Source organism: Megascapheus bottae, chromosome 14 (assembly GCF_031878675.1).
Source record: "Megascapheus bottae isolate mThoBot1 chromosome 14, mThoBot2.hap1, whole genome shotgun sequence".
In the NCBI taxonomy this organism is placed as follows: domain Eukaryota; kingdom Metazoa; phylum Chordata; class Mammalia; order Rodentia; family Geomyidae; genus Megascapheus; species Megascapheus bottae.
The window spans coordinates 50,541,475-50,561,533 of record NC_143522.1 but is presented as its reverse complement, the minus strand read 5'-3'; the positions used below and the strand labels follow the sequence as shown (position 1 = coordinate 50,561,533).

At 36.3% G+C, this 20,059-nt stretch overlaps 1 protein-coding gene across 3 annotated transcripts in view; it reads left to right on the top strand.

The window, feature by feature from the left end:
• Window positions 1–20,059, top strand: part of Akap6 (A-kinase anchoring protein 6) — a 461,670-nt gene that overhangs the window by 20,723 nt on the left and 420,888 nt on the right. The window contains exon 2 of one of the 3 annotated variants that reach the window (XM_090345200.1): window positions 3,191–3,235. The exons of the other annotated variants lie outside the window; for them this stretch is intronic. The gene's annotated coding sequence lies outside the window, so the exon portion shown is untranslated. The remainder of the gene's footprint in view (window positions 1–3,190; window positions 3,236–20,059) is intronic. 3 annotated transcript variants of the gene reach the window in all.

Genomic DNA, 20,059 nt, shown 5'->3' with positions numbered 1-20,059 from the left:
CAAAGTGCTCTGGGAGACTAGATGGAGGTGCAATTAATTTATTCAGGGTTCAGAGTCTAAACAGAGATAAAATTTGACTTCAGTCTTGAGGAATGACTGAAGGCCTCATTTAGTTGGACATAGCACACTCCTGAGTACAAGTGCCCACAAGCATATAAAGAGAAGGATAGTGCACAAAGTAAATGTTTGGGATGAAGCTTAAAAAGGAGGCTTCAACAAGATAAAGAAAACATGAAATGGCTGTGCAAAATGATTATTTATATATCAAATTTTATTTTTTTATGTTTCTCTTCTAATTTGGGAGAAATGGTTCCTTTGAAAATATGTGGAGGTTCAATGGGTAATTAAAAAGCACATTTCAAATCCAAAATATTGTTGAGGAAAATTCCACATTTTAAAATGTGCACTTGGTTACAGATTCAGTGCATGAAGTATAATATATACTCAAGCATTAAAATGATTTTTATAGTTAATTTCACATATCCATCACAAATATTGAATATTTAAGAGGTCATGGGTAATACACTTATAAAAGTTACAAAATTGTCTGAACCCATGCTTGTCTGCAACTTTTAACAACTCTGTGGACAGTTAAGAACTTCCTTAAGGGCCGGGAGTTTGGCCTAGTGGTAGAGTGCTTGCCTAGCATGCACAAAGACCCGGGTTCGATTCCTTGGTACCACATACATAGAAAAAAAGCCAGAAGTGGTGCTGAGGCTCAAGTGGTAGAGCTCTAGCATTGAGAAAAATCCAAGGACAGTGCTCAGGCCCTGAGCTCAAGCCCAGGACTGGCAAAAAAAAAAAAAAAAGAACTTCCTTAAGACAATTTGATCACGGGCAGTTTTTAGATTCTGAAGCATAGAAGTCCTTGAAGGAGTTTAAGATGATAATTGTTATTCTTCCATAACCTTTATACCTTGTTTAAAGAAAGCAAATGTCAGCCCAATCTGACACACAGAGACACATTCAGTAGAAAATATTAAAAAATATTTTGTTTGTTTGAAGAACTTCCCTCTCTATTTCTTTTTTTAAAGAATTTATTAACATTGATTTTTTACATCATATTTCAAATGACATGTTTAACAAACAAGTATTCAAGCAGGGAATCTCTATATACAATCACAGGCTCTTAATTTTTAGAACATAATCAAAATTAGGCTAAGGGTTTGTATATCATACATATGTATTAATCAATGTTGTTTTCCAATTATAAAGTCAATAAAAGCTTTTCTTGAGGTAGGATTTAAATATTTTATTACACATGATGCAATCAGAAATCCTTCTAAACCAGTAGTTAGAGACAGGAGTAGACTATGGATTGAGTCTTGGCTAATATCATCAGGAATCTGAAATGTTGGGATACCAGAAGATTCTTATTCTCTATTTTTGCAAGTGTTGTTAACCATATTAGCTCTTTATGTCTTGGATAGCTTTACTTTCACCAAGTAAAACTTATATTTAACTTGCTAAATTAATTGTCATTGATTGAAGTAGAAGTGAGGTCACCTCCTTTCTAACCTAGAACATTCTATTATTCCTAGACTGTGAATTTTAGCTATGAATTTATATACCTTGGTCTAGAAATTAAATGTAAATTACTTATCATACATCACATATTAATCAGATCAAAGTATTTTAAAGAAAACTATAGATTTTTAAATACTGGATAATCATTTTACACATATTGGAATTTATGTTGGAATTTCTCGTCTGCTGAAAGGTAGATAAGAAAGTCAACACAGTCATAGATGACTCTCAATTGCATGCCTTTTTTGGAGAAGCGATGAATTTGAATATATGCCCACTTTCAGGGCTAGACTTCTAGGATTAAAGCACTTTGCCTCCTTGATGAAATTTAATGAAGTCTAAAGTTTTTTATAGTATTATTCCAGTACTTGAAAGTAAGAAATCATCTTCTGTTGACCTGGTTTTTCCTGTACCTTCTTAAAAGAGGAAGGACATTACCAGAATTATGAGATGGTTTGGGGCAAGAATTTAAATCTGCATACTATAGATTTTAAGTGACTTCTATGTGGGAATGCTTTTTTTTAAAGAAATATGGATCTTCATTGATTCTTATAATGGAGGAAAATACTTTATGGCCAAAGAATGCAAACTCCTGGGCTGAAGGTGGAGGAGTGTTTATTTCTTGGATTAGTGTTGTCTATAGCCTCAAAAACACAGAAAGATCTGTGGGCATATTAGGGCTTAATATAATGACTAGTGGGAAACTATTTTGGATTACAATTGGGAAGCTCTAAATTTATTATAAATGTACATGATAATAACAATAACAATGATGTGTTTTTCCATTTATTGTATGTGTACATTAGGTTAAGAAATGCTTCGTGCATATTAGCTTAAGTTCTAAACAAACTTGTTAAATGGTGATTAATGTAACACACTAAACAGATACAGGGTTTTTTGAGAAATGACTAATTAAGGGCCATCACATTGCTTGAGAAAGTCAGGAAGTGTTCAAAAACAAAAGGATGGACATTTCAAAGGGTGACAGGAACCATATTGAGAGAGTTCTTCTGGTTAGATCTAATAAGTAATACAGTATAGAGTTATAACTTAAAGTGGAAAAACAAACATGAATATATATTACTAAGCCATGCTTCCAGCCCCTCAAGATTGATTTTTATAGTTTTTACAATTTTTATAGTTTTTACACATGTATCTTGGTACCATGATGCTAACAATGGAGGAAGCAAGATGAGTATATAGAGAATTCTTTTTTTTCTGTAAATGTAAAATTATTCTAAAGTAAGAGGGGTATAAAATGAATAAATGATTTCATACTTGTATATAAAACAGCTGAATGTTTCAAAAAGCAATTTAAGCTTATGTAAAAAATCAAAATATTAGAGAAAATTAAAACTAAAATTCTCTTCATCTTTGATTAGGTGCTCCAAGCCTGCTCAATTTCAAACACCCAGGTAATATTTTAACAATTTGGCATATAAATTTTCCAGATACCTGGGTGCTGGTGGCTTACACTGTAATTCTAATTACTGAGAAATCATGATCTGAAGCCAGCCTGGGCAGTGAAGTCTGTGAGCCACTTATCTCTAAAACACCATGGAAAAGCTAGAGAATGTGGGAAGGGGTGACATTATCCCAAAGGAATGGTACTCTTTGCCTGACTTCTGTAACTGTAACCACTTTGTATTTCTAACATTTTCAGATAAAAATTATTAAAATGCTGGAAGGAGACTTGTGGATGAAATAGGTAAGTGCTGTCCTTGAGGAATAAAATGCTCAGGGATACTTTAAGCCCAAGGTCAAAACCCAGGAACATAATAACACAACAACAAAAAATGCCAGGTGTTTTCTGTGATCTGCAGGCACATACTTTTGTCATATTTTTGATACCAGTTCTGGAGCTTGAACTTAGGGTCTGGGAGCTGTCCCTGAGCTTTTATGCTCAAGGCTAACACTTCCAACTGAACCACAGTTCCACTCCATTTTTGTGGGTGGTTAATTGGAAATGAGTCCCACAGACTTTCTTTTTTTCTTTGCCAGTCCTTGGGCTTGAACTCAGGGCCTGAGCACTGTCCTGGGCTTTCTCAACGCTAGAGCTCTACCATTTGAACCACAGTACCATTTCTAGCTTTTTCTACATATGGGGTACTGAGGAATTGAACCTGGGTCTGTGCATGCTAGGCAAGCACTCTACCACCAGGCCAACTCCTGGCCCCATAGACTTTCCTGAGATTTTCAATTGTGATCTTCAGTCCTCAGCCACCTGAGTAACTAGGATTACAGGTGTCTTGAGCCACTGACATCCAACTATGGTTTTTTATCTACTAAATACTACATCATAGACTTGATTTTAGGCTAGACTGAGTTTCTGAGTCTCATGTTCTGCTACTTAAGTTAGTGCTTACCGGTTCCACCTAATGTTTAAATGTTTGTGAGAGTATTGTTTCCCCAAAGATATGGAATATAAATCAGAAATAAATGTATCTGCTCCCTGCCTTGTGGATACTGGATGTCCTTGGGCAATTTACTTACAATGTGCTAATTTTTATTTCCCCTCTCTATGAAATAAGGATGACTACAGTCATTCTAATAATATTTAGTATTAAAATATAATGCAGATTAAGTCCATTTGCCATGGAGTCTGGATGGTGTCTGAATACCTGGTCTGGCACACAGGAATAATAAGTTCTTTTTGGTAAGATTCAAGATATCTTTTAGGGCTTATCTAGATCTTAAACTTCTATTGTTTTACTCCTTCCTCTGTGTATGAAAACATATAAACATCCTTGAGTCTACAAATGAACAAAGCCAATTCATTTTGCCTTTCTTTTTTCATATATTATTATTGTAATTAATAGAGGGGTTACATTGTATTCACCAGATAGAAGGTGCATTACTTCACAAACATTGGTACCCTTTCTCATGGCTCAGTCCCCATTTCCCTCCCCAGCCCCTCATCTTGTTTTCCCCCATTCCCTATCCTAGTTCAAATAACCAAATAAACATATATACAATATATCAGATAACAAGGTAAGATACTATAACAATATGAGATAAACAAGGGATAGCAAACAAGATGAGAGTTAACATAGTACATTAAGGACAGCAATTACTCATTATATAGCTTTTGTTTCTATATCCTAGAGGTCCTTTCATTTGGCGTCATACTATATGGCCTTATGTATCTAGGTTTTGCTCTATTGTAAATCTTTGCTAGGAGAGCCCAAGGTTTCTACTGATTATGACAAATGAGGGAAACCTATGTTCCTTTGAGTCTGGCTTACTTCACTAAATATGATTTTTTTCTAAGTCTTTCCATTTCCTTACAAATGGGGCAATGTCGTTCTTTCTGACAGCAGCATAGAATTCCATTTTGTATAAATGCCACATCCTGTTGATCCACTCATTAACTGAGGGGCATCTGAGTTGGTTCCATATCTTTGCTATGGTAAATAGCGCTGCAATGAACATCGTTGTTATGCTAGTATGTCCTTGTTTCTAGATGAGTGGGGAAATGCCAAGTAGTGGAATTGTTGGGTCATAGGGGAGCTCTATGTTTAGTTTTTTGAGGAACTGCCATACTGCTTTCCATAGTGGTTGAATGAGTTTGTACTCCCACCAACAGTGTAGTAGTGATCCCTCCTGGCCACATCCCCTCCAGCATCTGTTGTTACTAGATTTCTTGATCCTGGACATTTCTAACTGGAGTGAGGTGGAATCTTAGAGTTGTTTTGATTTGCATTTCTTTTATGACCAGAGATGTCGAGCATTTCTTCATGTGTCTATAGGCCATTCTTATTTCTTCTTCAGAGAAGACTCTCTTTAAATCTTTGGCCCATCTTTTAATGGGATGGTTGTTTCTTTGGAGATTAGTTTTGGAGTGATTCAATTTTTTGAGTTATTGATATATTTTAGATATGAGGCCTTTGTCCGTTGTATGGTTAGTGAAGCCCTTCTCCCACTCTGTAGGCTTTCTAGTTAGTTTGCTAGCTATGTCCTTTGCCATACAGAAGCTCTGCAGTTTAATGCAGTCCCACTTATCCAGACTTTCTTTGATTTGTTATGCTTCTGGGTCCTTATTAAGAAAGTTTTAACCTGTGCCAAGGAGATCTAGTGTATCTCCTATTCCTTTTTGTAAGGTTTTCAGTGTATCTGTTTTTACCTCCAGGTGTTTGATCCATTTCATTTTGCCTTTCTTATCACTCTATCAATATCTTCACCCACTATTTTGGCAGAGTAGGAGATTGCTATACTCCAAGTGAGATCCTAGTTAATAACAATTTGTATTTTAGTCTTCTTACAATGAGACTACTCTCACTGAAAACAGCAATAAGACCCCCTGAAGTGGACATATCCTTTTATTTGCATTTTGTTCTTTCCTAGTGACCCTTCATCTAGTAATCGATGTTATTGTCTCTTCTAGCCCAGAAGTGGATGCAAGACTTCAAGTCAGGCCAAGGCAATAAATCAGGGAAACATCTGCTGTTGACATTTTTCTTTTGTTGCCCTACCGTGCCTGTCTCACATTCTCTTTTCAGTTTTCCATTAGCGTCTGTAATCTAATAAATCTTCAGTATATTTCATTTTGTATCTATTGCTTTTAGCAAAAGTCTCAATTGGCAACGTGAAGGGAACATTTCAGTTCTTAGTTTCATTATTTTCTAATACGGTCCATTACCTTCCTTGCATCTTTTGTGTAAGTTCTACAATTATGTGCTGTCCTGTTTCTTCTCTTCTCTTCCTGATTACTCATGGCCCCACCTTGTCCCAACCCCCATTATTAATGTTTGTGTTCTAGGTTTCCTCTCATTATATTTGCACAGTAACACAGGGGTTCATGAATTGTACCAGAGTCCCCCTGATAGAGAGGTATTGATACTATTGAGATAGTATTTCTAAATGTTCTGAATAAATATATAGAATTACAAAGGAAATGAATTATGCTAAGTATATTTGTGAAATATTTTTAAAAATGGAAGCAAACTAATATGAATGTTTTTTGTAATTAATAACTAAGTAACAAGATCTAATGACTGCCATAATACTTACGCAATAGTGAGTACTTTTTCAAGATAACCCTAGTAACTGTATAGCCATTGGAAAATATCTGGGATGTCTAATGGTGATAACAGTTACAGTTATTGCTAATACTTTCAAGATCTTCTGCCTATATTTATAATTGAGGGAAATTCTAGTTAGTGAAACCAGGGTTGTAATTTTCTCCTATTTAAGTTCTCAGATGCCCTAAATTCTATCTACAGGTCCTTTAGAAGTCCAAGGATTAAACTGAAACCCTAAGTATTCTGCTAAGAGCTCTCACTCATGTCACAGTTTCAAGTATTATCCACATCCTGAGGACTCATATTTATTCTTAGCCTGGATCTCTATATTTGGAGATTTTTCTCTGACTGTCACATAGGGAGCTATTCCTCATCATATCTATACTTGAATTTCCTACACCTCTTTTGCCTCTCAGGGATTGCTCATCTCTCATCTGCTGTGTGCTTAACTTCCAGTGCTATATCTTTATATACCTTTCACCAAGCTGCCAGATGATCATTCTAAAAACCTGATAGTCTCTAAAATCTGAGCATTTTACTTCCTTGCATAAAGCCCTTCAATGACTCTTGCTTACAGGTTGAAATTCAAAGCTTTTTACGTGCTATAAAAAAAAAAAACCTTCTTCATAGGCATATCATGATTTCTACCATTTCCTGCTCTTTCACCTCCCTCCATTCATTATCTTTTGCTAGCACAGCTTGTTATAACCATATACAGATATTTGGAGCTTCCCAAATGTCCTTTGATTTTTTGCTGCGGAATGCCCTAGCCTTGCTTACCTGGTAAGCAACATGATGCTCATCTATTAAGACTAAGCCTATAGTATCTCACTTTGTTATCTGATATATTGAATTTATTTGTATTTGGATATTTGAAATTTGATAGGGAAGGGGGAAAACCAAGACGGGTGGGGGGTGTGGGGGGGGAGGGAAATGGGTACCAAGACATGTGAAAGGGTATCAATGTATGTGAATTAATGCACCTTCTATCTGGCAAATATCATGTAACCCTTTTACTAATTACAATAAAAAAAATTTAAAAAAAAGACAAAAAAAAGACTAAGCCTATGTGTTTTCTCCTAGGAAATTTTCTTTGATATATCATACATAGTGGTTAATTCTTTCCTTTTTAATGTGTTTGAATCTTAATTGATGCCAGTGACATGGTAAGTTGAAGTACCATTATATTTCAGATTTTTACTAATGAAGGGAGCTATATTTCATTGATTTATGTACTTCTAGAATATATTTCTAGAAGCTCTCCATATGGTAATTATTCCCAGGAAATATTTGTTAACATATATTTATTTGCTGTTACTTAAAAATCACTATTATGTGACTCATATGGAGAGTAAATTTATGTTAGCGGTTGAAAGTAAATTAATGAATCTTATTCATTATAAATTTAGGACACTTTTAATCTCGTTGTATAACATAATTGGACCTCTCTTCTTGAGAAAATAGGTCAAGGAACTATTATTATGTAAGAAAAAAGACACTTTAAAAGTGGTATGCATTTCTGAATATAATATCTAAGACAACTATGCCTGTTTAAGGTACTATTTTAGCTGGAAAAGATATTAGAAATGGTAACCTCTCTGTGCATCACCTTAATAACAATAAAAAATTAAACATTTAAAAAATAAAGTAAGATGAACTGATGATTTTGGTGAGTTTGTCAACAGACAAAATCCTGAAGGAGTTTATTTTTTTTTAATTTTATTTTTTTTAATTTTTTATTGTAATTAGTAAAAGGGTTACATGATATTTGCCAGATAGAAGGTACATTAATTCACATACATTGATACCCTTTCACATGTCTTGGTACCCATTTCCCTCCCCCCCCACCCCCCACCCGTCTTGGTTTTCCCCCCTTCTTCTTTCTGACAGCAGCATAGAATTCCATTTTGTATAAATACCACACCTTGTTGAACCACTCATCAACTGAGGGACATCTGGGTTGGTTCCATATCTTTGCTATGGTAAATAGCGCTGCAATGAACATCGTTGTTATGCTCGTGGATTTAGTATGTCCTTGTTTCTAGATGAGTGGGTAAATGCCAAGTAGTGGAATTGCTGGGTCATAGGGGAGCTCTATGTTTAGTCTTTTGAGGAACTGCCATACTGCTTTCCATAGTGGTTGAACGAGTTTGCACTCCCACCAACAGTGTAGTAGTGATCCCTCCTGGCCACATCCCCTCCAGCATCTGTTGTTACTAGATTTCTTGATCCTGGACATTTCTAACTGGAGTGAGGTGGAATCTTAGAGTTGTTTTGATTTGCATTTCTTTTATGGCCAGAGATGTCGAGCATTTCTTCATGTGTCTATAGGACATTTTTATTTCTTCTTCAGAGAAGAGTCTCTTTAAGTCTTTGGCCCATCTTTTCATGGGATAGTTGTTTCTTTGGAGATTATTTTGGGAGTGATTCAATTTTTTGAACTGTTGATGTATTTTAGATATGAGTCCTTTGTCTGTTGTATGGTTAGTGAAGACCTTCTCCCACTCTGTAGGCTTTCTAGTTAATTTGCTAGCTATGTCCTTTGCCATACAAAAGCTCTGCAGTTTAGTGCAGTTCCATTTATCCAGACTTTCTCTGATTTGTTGTGTTTCTTGGTCTTTATTGAGAAAGTTTCGACCTGTGCCAAGGAGACCTAGTGCATCTCCTATTCCTTCTTGTAAAGTTTTCAGTGTATCTGCTTTTACCTTGAGGTCTTTGATCCATTTGGAGTTAATTCTAGTGCAGGGTGACAAGGATTCAACTTTAGTTTTCTGCAGGTGCTTAACCAGTTCTGCCAGCACCACTTGTTGAAGAGGCTATCTTTCTTCCATTCTATTTTTTTTACTCCCTTGTCAAAGATTAGATGGCCATAGGTCTGTGTGTTAATATCTAGGTTCTCAGTTCTATTCCATTGGTCTTCAGGCCTGTTCTTGTGCCAATACCAAGGTGTTTTGGTCAGTATAGCTCTTTAATAGTCTAAAGTTTGGTATTGAAATTCCTCCTGCACTGTTTTTTTGTGCTAAGAATTATTTTTGCTTTACAGTGTCTTTTATTATTCCGTATTAAATTTTGAATTGCCTCTTCTATTCCTTTAAAGAATGACATAGGGATGTTGGTGGGTATTGCATTGAATTTGTAGATAGCCCTTACAAGACTGCTATTTTCATGATGTTAATTCTTCCAATCCAGGAGCATGGGAGGTTTTTCCATTTCCTCAGTTCTGCTTTAATTTCCTTTTTCAGGGTTTTAAAGTTTTCATCAAGAAGGTCCTTTACGTTCTTAATTAAGTTAATTCCTAGGAAGTACCACATCTTCTTGATCCAATCACTGCTGAGGGGCATCTGGGTTGGTTCCATATCCTTTCTATGGTAAATAGTGATGCAATGAACATCTTCATGCTATTGGCTTTAGTATATTCTTATTTCTGGATGTTTGTTTAGGTAAATGCCAAGGAGTGTAATTGCTAGGTCATAGGGGAGCTCTATGTTTAGTCTTTTGAGGAATTGCCATACTACTTTCTATAATGGTTGAAGGAGTTTATACCCTTACCAGCAGTGTAGTCGTGTTCCTCCTGGGCACATCCTTGTCAGCATCTGCTGTTATTAGATTTTTTGATAATGGTCATTCTAACTGGAGTGAGGTGGTATCTCAAAGTTGTGTTGATTTGCATTTCCTTTATGACCAGAGATGTCGAGCATTTCTTCATGTATTTATAGGCTATCCTTATTTCCTCTTCAGAGAAGTCTCTAAGTCTTTAGCCCATCTTTTAATGGGCTTATGAGTTTGCATCTTATAAACATGGTACTCTTAGTCTGATCTATTAGATTCTTACGAGAAACATTGAAAAACCTGGTTGCCGGGGACCGGTAGTTTGGCCTAGTGTAGAGTGCTTGCCTAGCATGCACGAAGACCTGGTATCAATTCCTTGGTACTGTGGCTCAAGTGGTAGGCTTTTAGCCTTGAGAAATCTGAAGGACCATGCTCAGGCCCTAAGCTCAAGTCCAAGACAGCTACCCCACCCCCACAAAAAAACCAACCAACCAACAATCAAAAAAACAAAACTGATTACTGAATGATAGGTATGAAGATCTGTATTTAATCTAATAATTAAGCAGTCAGTGGATATGTATCCAAATTAATTATGACTGAGTTTGAGTCCCTACAAACTAGAGCTGTCATTCCCATGTGTGGCCACTAACAAAGCTTTGCAGTTTTTAATTTCACAGTCTGGATATAAACAACATATTGATTAATCAGGGAGGAAACTAATGGCTCCATTAATATTAATGAAATGGAAGAACTGAGTAACTTGCATAAATTTTGTACTTCACTAAGCAATGGATGGGTACATAGTTCTCTTAAGGTTAAAACATCACTCTTAAAATGCTATCAAAGTGACAACAAATTAGCACATGTTTAGAGATGGCCTTTTTCCCCTCTAAATTTGCTGGCATGTAATGACTACGGCAGATTTTAGTATTAGCTGGATCTTCCTCATTCTTTGTGTTTCTTTTTCATAACTGCATCTTCATTTTTTACACAAAAGAAAAAGTACTGACTCATGACTCCTAATTTTAGTGTTTCTGGATTTCTGAATATGTAAAAGTATTCACATCTTGTTTAAACTATTGAAGATCTTGTTTAAACTTACTCTGCTTGATTTTTTTCATATATTTTTTATTGTAAATAATAAAAGGGTTACATGATATTTCCAGATAGATGGTACATTAATTCCCATACATTGATACCCTTTCACATGTCTTGCTTCTGCTTGATTTTTTAAAGATTTTTTTGGGGGGCAAATCATTGTCTTGATTTGGAGGGCAGTTTCTTCATTTGTAAGATATATAGATTTCCCCTCCCCCCTTTCACTCCTCTCTATTCCTCTCTTCTTCCCACTCTCTCTCGTTTTTTCTTTAATCTCCTCTCTACTCTCTTTCCCATTTTCTTTCTTCTCCTCCCTCTTTCATTTCTTGTCCTTTCCATAAAAGTTTACTGACTACTTGCTGCATTCTCAGCACTGTACACTATCCTGGGATATAGAATGTTCATATTATATTTCTGTAGAGAGGATGGACAAATGAATTTCCATATAGAAGAAGGCTATTGATCTTCAAGAGCCTAGTTTGAGGATAGGCTACTAATAGTCTGCAAAGTTAGCGAAGGCTTGTCATACATATTAAAATTTAACCATGTTGTATACTCTTTTTTTTTTTTTTGCCAGTCCTGGGCTTGAGCTCTGGGCCTGAGCACTGTCCTTGGACTTTCTCAAGGTTAGAGCTCTACCACTTGAGCCTCAGCACCAGTTCCAGCTTTTTTCTATGTATGTGGTACATACATGCTAGGCAAGCACTCTACCACTAGGCCAAACTCCCGGCCCATACTCTGTCTGTTAATTTAACTATTTTCAACCTTTTGTGGGTTTCCCTCACTGTGGAGTTCGGAGTCAATAAGATTTTTGTAAATGATACATAGTTGAGACAGAGAAGGGGATTAGTTACTGAAATTTGTGCCAATATAACAGTGGGTCAGAGCCAATGTTTTTAGTAGATAGTAAGTGTTGTTACCCAGTTGTAATGCCATAGCTGAATCCTGAACACAATTCTCCTTCTCTTCCTCCTCCTCTTCTTCTTTCTCCTCCTCTTCTTCTTTCTCCTCCTCCTCCTCCTCCTCCTCCTCCTCCTCCTCCTCCTCCTCCTCCTCCTCCTCCTCCTCCTCCTCTTCTTTCACCTCCTTCTCTTCCTTCTCCTCCTCTTCCTCCTCCTCCTTCTTCCACCACCTCCTCCTCCTTCTTCTCTTCCTCCTCTTCCTCAACCTCCTCTTCTTCCCCCTCCTCCTCCTCCTCCTCCTCATTTTTCCTTCTTTATAAAATGCAGTTTTAAAAATCATCATCTTGGTTTTTGGAAACTAGAGACAAGGAGATGAAATGGCAAAACTGAGGCTTTTAGAATCAAACATTAATTAATTAATTTTATTTTTATTTTTTTGATGGTCCAGGGGCTTGAACTGAGGGCCTGCACACTGTCCTTGGGCTTTCTCAAGGCTAGAGTTCTACCACTTAAGCCACAACACCATTTCCAGCTTTTTCTATGTATTTGGTACCCATGAGTGAACCCAGGTCTTCGTGCATGCTAAGCAAACACTCTACTGGTAGGCCAAACTCTCGGCCCAAATATATTAATTTATTGGGAAGAATATTTCTCAAAACAGCAGGTGGAACTAAGATATTCCAGCTCCTTGAGCAAAATATTATGAATGGCTAGGCAATTTTACCTCTGTATGTTTTTGCTGTGTTTTTATATATGTTTGAGTGTGCATGTAAGGTAGAAGAGTGAGACAAGAAAGGCAGTAGGATTTCCTACAGTTTTGTTGGAGTCTTTCTTATGTGAGCACCAAGAGTGATTAGATGAAAGTGTTAAGAGATTGGTGTGTTAGTACTAATTATATCCTATTTGGGGGAAAGATGTTAAAAGCAAACTTGGATAGAAATTCTAAGAAACTTCATTGTTGCAGTATTTGTAGTTCAAATTCTTTATAACATAGCATTTCATAGGAAAGCTTACACTTTTTGGTATAAAGTCATTTTTAGTGCTTTTAGAAATAGATCAGGCATTTACTTGTAAGAAAGTTTCTCCTCAATGGAAAGACTTGGAAAAAATCATATTAAGTGAAGTAAGCCAGACTCAAAGGAACATAGGCTCAATGGTTTCCCTCATTTGTCATAATCAATAGAAATCTTGGGCTCTCCTAGCAGAGATTTGCAATAGAACAAAACCTAGATACATAAGTCCGTATAGTATGATGTTAAATGAAAGGACCTCTAGAATATAGAAACAAAAGCCATATAATGAGTGATTGTTGTTTTTAATGTACTATGTTACCTCTCATCTCTTTTGCTGTCCCTTGGTTATCTCATATTGTTACAGTATTTTACCTGGTTATCTGATATATTGTATATATGTGTATTTGGTTATTTGAAGTCAGATAGAGAAGGGAGGAAAACAAGATGAGGGGTGGGGGGGAGGGGGAGGGAAATGGGACCAAGACATAAGAAAGGGTATCAATGTATGTGAAGTAATGCACCTTCTATCTGGTGAATATAATGTAACTCTTCTATTAATTACAATGAAAATATATGCAAAAAAGAAAGTTTCTCCTAAATTATATATTAATATAAAATTTTTATAGGAAGTAAAATATTTTACTGCAGTTATATAAAACTGATTTGAAATGTATGAAATCCATCCGGGAGTTTGGCCTAGTGGTAGAGTGCTTGCCTAGCATGCATGAAGACCCGGGTTCGATTCCTCGGTACCACATACATAGAAAAAAGTTGGAACTGGTGCTGAGGCTCAAGTGGTAAAGCTCTAGCCTTGAGAAAGTCCAAGGATAGTGCTCAGGTGCTGAGCTCAAGCCCATGACTGGCAAAAAATAAAATAAAATATACACTTAGGATTATACTTATTTATTCTTGAATAATGATGTGAGGTAGGAGCTGTAAATATAGCTCAGTGGTCACAAAGCCCTGGGCTTTTGATCCTCTGTGCTAAGATAAAGTAAAATAAAAAAAGATGGAGAGTTACAATATCTAGCATATTGAACAGAAATCAGGTTGAAATAAAAAATAAAAATGAAAATGAAATAAAAAAATCTCAATGAGAGCAACTTAAAATTCTGCAAAGATGTAATATACATCTAGGATAGGTGTAGCAAGATGCCAGTCTGGGTTACATACTGAAATCCTCTCTAGAAAGGAAGAAAAGAAGGAAGGAAGGATAGAAGGAAAGGAGGGAGGAAGGGGGAGGGAGGAAGGAAGGAAGGAAGGAAGGAAGGAAGGAAGGAAGGAAGGAAGGAAGGGAGGAAGGGAAAGAAGACATGTGTTTTAATTTGAGGTCTAGTTTGATTCAAGGCCTACATTAAGTGTGTAGAGTATGGTGGTGACTGTGCTGGATATTTTGTATATAGACTTGGATTCAGTTCGTCAAAGAGAAACTATGCAATTGGGGCCAATACATACTTTATAAGTTCCAACCACAGCCATAGTAAATGCTACAATATAGTTGAGAAAAAGACGGAAGAAGAAAAAGTGAGGAAGGGAAGGACACAGAGAGAATATGAGATATTAAGATATCAATAATCAATTGACTTTATCCAAGGAGTTATCCCAGAGGAGATCCTGCTGCTATTAAGAATGATTAGTTGGGTTTTTTTTTTTTTGCAAGTCCTGGGCTTGAACTCAGGGCCTGAGCACTGGCCTTGGGCTTTCTCAAGGTTATCTCTCTACCACTTGAGCCGTAGTACCACTTCCAGCCTTATCTATATATGTGGTACCAAGGAATTGAACCCAGGTCTTCGTGCATGCTAGGTAAGCACTCTACCACTAGACCATCTCCCGGCCCTGGTTAGGTTTTTTTTTTTTTAAAAATGGAACTTAATTGTATGTGATGTGCTGTATGATCTCTCTCCTTTGAATGGTATAAATATGTTCACATGTGCCTGCTGTGTCTGTTTTCCCCATAAGAATAGAGGAGCGCTTTCTGTGACTTCTTCCCTCCCACAAGGTTTTCTACATCATGTGGCTCACAACTCCCACATGTAGATAAGTCAGATAGAAGTGGGGGGGAGAGAAAGGGAGGGAGAAAAGGAGGGACTGAATCAATGAGAGAGATAGGTCAGCCATAAATCAACAGAAAAACCCTGTGCTACTGTATAAAAATGGCTACTTTCATCCTACAAAGACATAAACCTCATCCGTGCTCTAGTTTTTATCTGTTTTTTATTTTTTAATTTTTTTTTAAAAGTTGGATGTCCTACCTGTAGGGGCATAATAGCAGAATCCTTGTGAGTTTGGAAAACTCAGTAGGAGTTTTGGTAACTTACAATACTTGTTTAATAGCTTGTTGCTTAGTAATAATTATTGTTTTAGAGTATGCCTATAGTCTTTTTATGAAGTACACAGAGCTTGTTTGGGACATAATTTCTGAAGGTGTTTGTTATTTGAATTAGCATTTGCTAAAGTGGTGGTGATAGTCTTTGATAATCACCATGTAGACAGGCAACAGGCATGACATTTATATTGGAAGTCCTAAGTTTATTATATTTAACATTTTTCATTAGAGAATCATGAGAACCAGAGATAGCTAAGCATAATGAAAGAACATTATGCTATCAAAAATAATTCTTATCATTTTCCATAGTGACAGTATAGTATATAATTAAAATGACAGCATTTTGCATGGTTTGGGAAAATTTTATTGCCATGGCTACCATAACATAAAAGGAAAAAACTAGCATTTAGTATTGTTGTAAAAATATTAACATATTTAGAGCAAATACAAGATATGTTCTAGAATAAATAAGAATTATAATTATTTTAATGGAAACTGTGGCAAAGGGAAGAAAATATGATTTTGGCTGAATGTACAGGGAATGCTGATGCTATTCATTAAGCATGAAATAATAAGAGGAACAAATTTTCCATAGCTCCCTCCCTTCATGAAATATCTCTATGTGTTCAGAGCTTCCTTTGAAGTCAATATATGTTCATTGCTTTAATTCATTTTTAAAGCTTCCTTTGAAGTCAGTGGGAGTGCATGCCTGGAAGAGAGTAAAGTGGGCAGAAGACTAGATGCCTGCTGGGGAAGAGAGAATGGCCTGATCTTCACCAGAAAACAATATTTATTGATTGTCCTTGTATGTATGATCTATTAGGCTTCGCACCAAAGTGTGTTTCAAACTGGTCTGGTTTACTTCCTACTATTACAAAGGTTTTAAAATGACACAAACCAGTAACATCTCTTTAGGATAGTGTTTTTTTTTTCTAGGTGGTTGGAGAATGAATACAAGGAATATTTATAAGTAGAAACAATTCTTTTATCTTGACACTCTCACAAATGTTTCATCAAACAATTTTGCAGATGATTAAACAAATGATTTTCCTATTTGAAATTACTTTGTTATTCAACCTTTTTCAGTTTTATTAGGCACTTTGGAATAAAGTGGGAATTAATTATTTTTCTTTTTTTCTTCCTTCTTTGCAGCTACCAATTGTCCCCTTTAATATAGTTTTTGAAAAATACTTTTTTCAATTTCATATAGAGTTGCCTGAAGGGATTAAGATAGATATATACCTTCCTTCAGGACAAAGTATAAGATTGTTTTCCTTTCACTTCCTTTTTTTCTTTCATCATCTCACCCTTTCCCTTACTTTCTATCCTTCCTCTGCTTAGGCAAACTGCTTCTTTTCCTTCGTCCTCGGATCTACTTGGACAATGACAGCCTTTCCTATGAGTGGAAAACAGTTTCCTTCAATGTACACATTGGTTCCAGGCTTGAGTTCTGCATCTCTAGTTGCAGTTTGGACTGGATGCCAGCAACACTAGCCAAAAACTTTATTTTCAATCTCTGTGAGTGATATTTCTTCTATTTAATTCCCACCTAGCTAAAAAAGTCTCTGTGAACTCTTCTAATTTACCTCATCTCACCCAAACCATCCTCCAATCCCATGTCTAGCCAAGGTAACTCTCAGATTTTTCTCTTCATTTCAAATTAGTCTTTGTTTCTTAGCTTCTTCACTCAAATCTGTTTCCTTAGGTCTTACCAAGGTCCTACTCACTGTGTGATCTTGTGTCTTTCCTCTCTTTGCTTAGATAAATGATTATTTCTATCTTCATCAGCAGTTCCCTGGAGTCTTTATTTGCCTTCGGCATGTTATTTAGCCTCTGAGCTTTGGTACCCTTAACTGCAAAAAGAGGATTAGTGATCCATACCTTACACATTTTCAGGTCACTCAGTAAATATTAACTTGCTTCACTTCTTTGTTCTTTCTATTCTTTTACTTCTGTACTGATACTGATTTTGCCTTTGGAAATTTCCCTGTGGTTGACCTCTGAATTTGTAGCAGGGTTCCAGAAGGCTCTGAGATGAAAACATACTAAGTCTATACTCAAACATCACATGTCTTAGTCCTACCACACAGCTGTTTCATGGCTGGCTACATACTCTTTCAGTGGCCTAACTTCCTAATCATTATTTCTATTTTATAGTCTTACACTGAAGATTAAGTGAATGACATCATGTAAAGCTTAGTAGAATTCAAGTACTCAATGACTGTGAGCTATTATTATTAAATACTTCAATATAGAAAGACTATGAGTGTGTTAAGATGATGATAATATAATATTTTCAACTCCCCACTTAATTTTCTCATCTCAAAAATGAAGTTTTCAGGAGTCAAGTAACTATTACAGGTTTAGAAAAGGCCTTTTGTAGATGTTTTCTGGGTTATACTGTCAGTGGTAGAGGAGTAAATGTGTAAGGGTGAGTCAGCTCTAGAAGTCACACTGGCAGAGAAGGATGTGGAGATTTGGATGTGATTTCCTGAAACTTGAGGAGGTGGGGACATCTGGGTTGAGGAAAGTGAGACAACAAAGGGTGCTGCTGCCACCACCTGCACATGTTTGGTATATCTGCATTGGATTCGCCTTATCCACACCAATTTCAGAAGTTCCTGACAACAGTGGAGCCCTGCACCCTACTTTAAAAACCAATACTTTGGAAAGGCTGTGCTTCATTTTAGAGTTAGAAATAGACATCTGAGATCTAGTAAGGAGGACAAGCTTGTACAGTGAAAAATGATGCTGAAGACAGGATAAGGAAAGAATAGTCTTATAGCAACTTTAAAATAAGAGATTACTAAGTGGGGGGCGGTGGCTCACGCCTGTAATCCAAGCTACTCAGGAGGCTGAGATCTGAGGATCTCGGCTCAAAGCCAGCCCAGGCACTAAAGAATGTGAAACTTTTATCTCCAATTAATCACTAGAAAATGGGAAGTGGGGCTGTGGCTCAAGGCGTAGGGCAGTCGCCTTGAGCTGAAGAGCTCAGGGACAGCACCCAGGCCCAGAGTCAAGTCCCATGACTCACAAAAAAATTAGGTTACTATCAAAAATAGTAATGTATTAATACTTGCTAAAGGACTAGATCAGTGCTCTTTAGTAGGAAACAAGACAAGATTGTTTGTATGTACATGAAATTAAAGTTACCATGTCATTCATTCCTTAGTCTAGTCTAAAAAGGTAGATGAGTTATTTTCCAAGGGTCTGTATTGTTTTATAGAATGACTAAAGTTTCTGAACCTATAATTTATCACTTCTTCTAATGACTCAGAATTTTATCTAAATTTATTCAGTCCCAGAGAATCTAGTATGTTTGCTTGGTAACATTATGGTGAAGTTATGTCATATACCATTTAGCAAATACATGTTAAACTAGCAGCACTTGGAAACAAAATATTGTGAGTAATTTTGCATGTCAATTTATTTAGTAAGCATAGGGATGGGATGGGAAGTACTTATTGTGTAAGATTCCTCACTGTGAAGCCAGTTTATTGGGTGAAGAGGAATCTAACCTTTATGTTCCCTTCTTGATAGAATAATGGGAAGAGGGTTTCTTTGTATACCCAATTGATTCTCATTATATCAGGGAAAGAGAAGATTCTCTAGGGTACAAATTCTATGGTTTTCATTGCTCTAATCACTAGACAACTTCACCTGTGATTGTAGGAAGTAAAATTTGGGAAATTCTAAGGTTTCATTCATGTTTTGTTGCTTTTGCTCATTGAGAAGAGAAGGACATGCTAGCTGATAATTAGTACTTATAAAAGGTCATAGAAAAAGAATTTTGGTAATGGATATGACTTTAATTCTCCATGAAGTTTTAGATGTGTGAAATAATTTCTTTAAGGTGAAAATATGTGGTAAAGAACCTCAGTTTCCTGCCCACAGGCTCTTGTTCCTTGTGCTGTAACTGTGTCTCTTATGAACTGGTTTAATAAGAACTAGTTTTGCCTGTTTTGCTGCTGTACAGACCCACCCTTTAAAGAGCACACAGCAAAGGAGAGAACAAAGTCCACATTGTTGTTACTTGTTTTGATTTTAGGGAACCTGAACCTCACTGGCAAAGTGCCAAGCAAATATAGATCACAAGAAGCTTGTGCTTGTATTTAGAAGAATGAGGGAGGACCAGAATAGCAGCTTAGGATGGAGTTTGCATGATGCTTGTGATGAAACCTACAATCGCAAAAACTGATTCTCCTATGGTAATGGATTCTTATGGAATTAATAGAGAATTCACAAAAACCTGATTCTTTGATCTGATTGGCATTAGGGAGATATGCAAGCAGTAAATCTGAGATGATAAATAGCTCTGGCCTTCTTTCTCAGCACTTCACCTATCAGGTGAATTTTGCTAAAGCACCTGAGGGATAAAATATGAGGGACCTCTCAATTTAGAGTGTTAAATGTTAGCTATAGGCTACAGGCAAATAACATTCAACAACATTCTCATATTCAGTGTCTAGGAAGTTACTGAACTCCTTAGTTTGATTTTATTGAGCTCTTGTTTGATGTTCCGGCCTTTGGTACTCAGATTTTCTCTTCTATATTGGAGAATTCATTATCATCCTGTTACCATGCTATTAGTGCTAACTAAGGAAACATTGGTTATGACTTCAA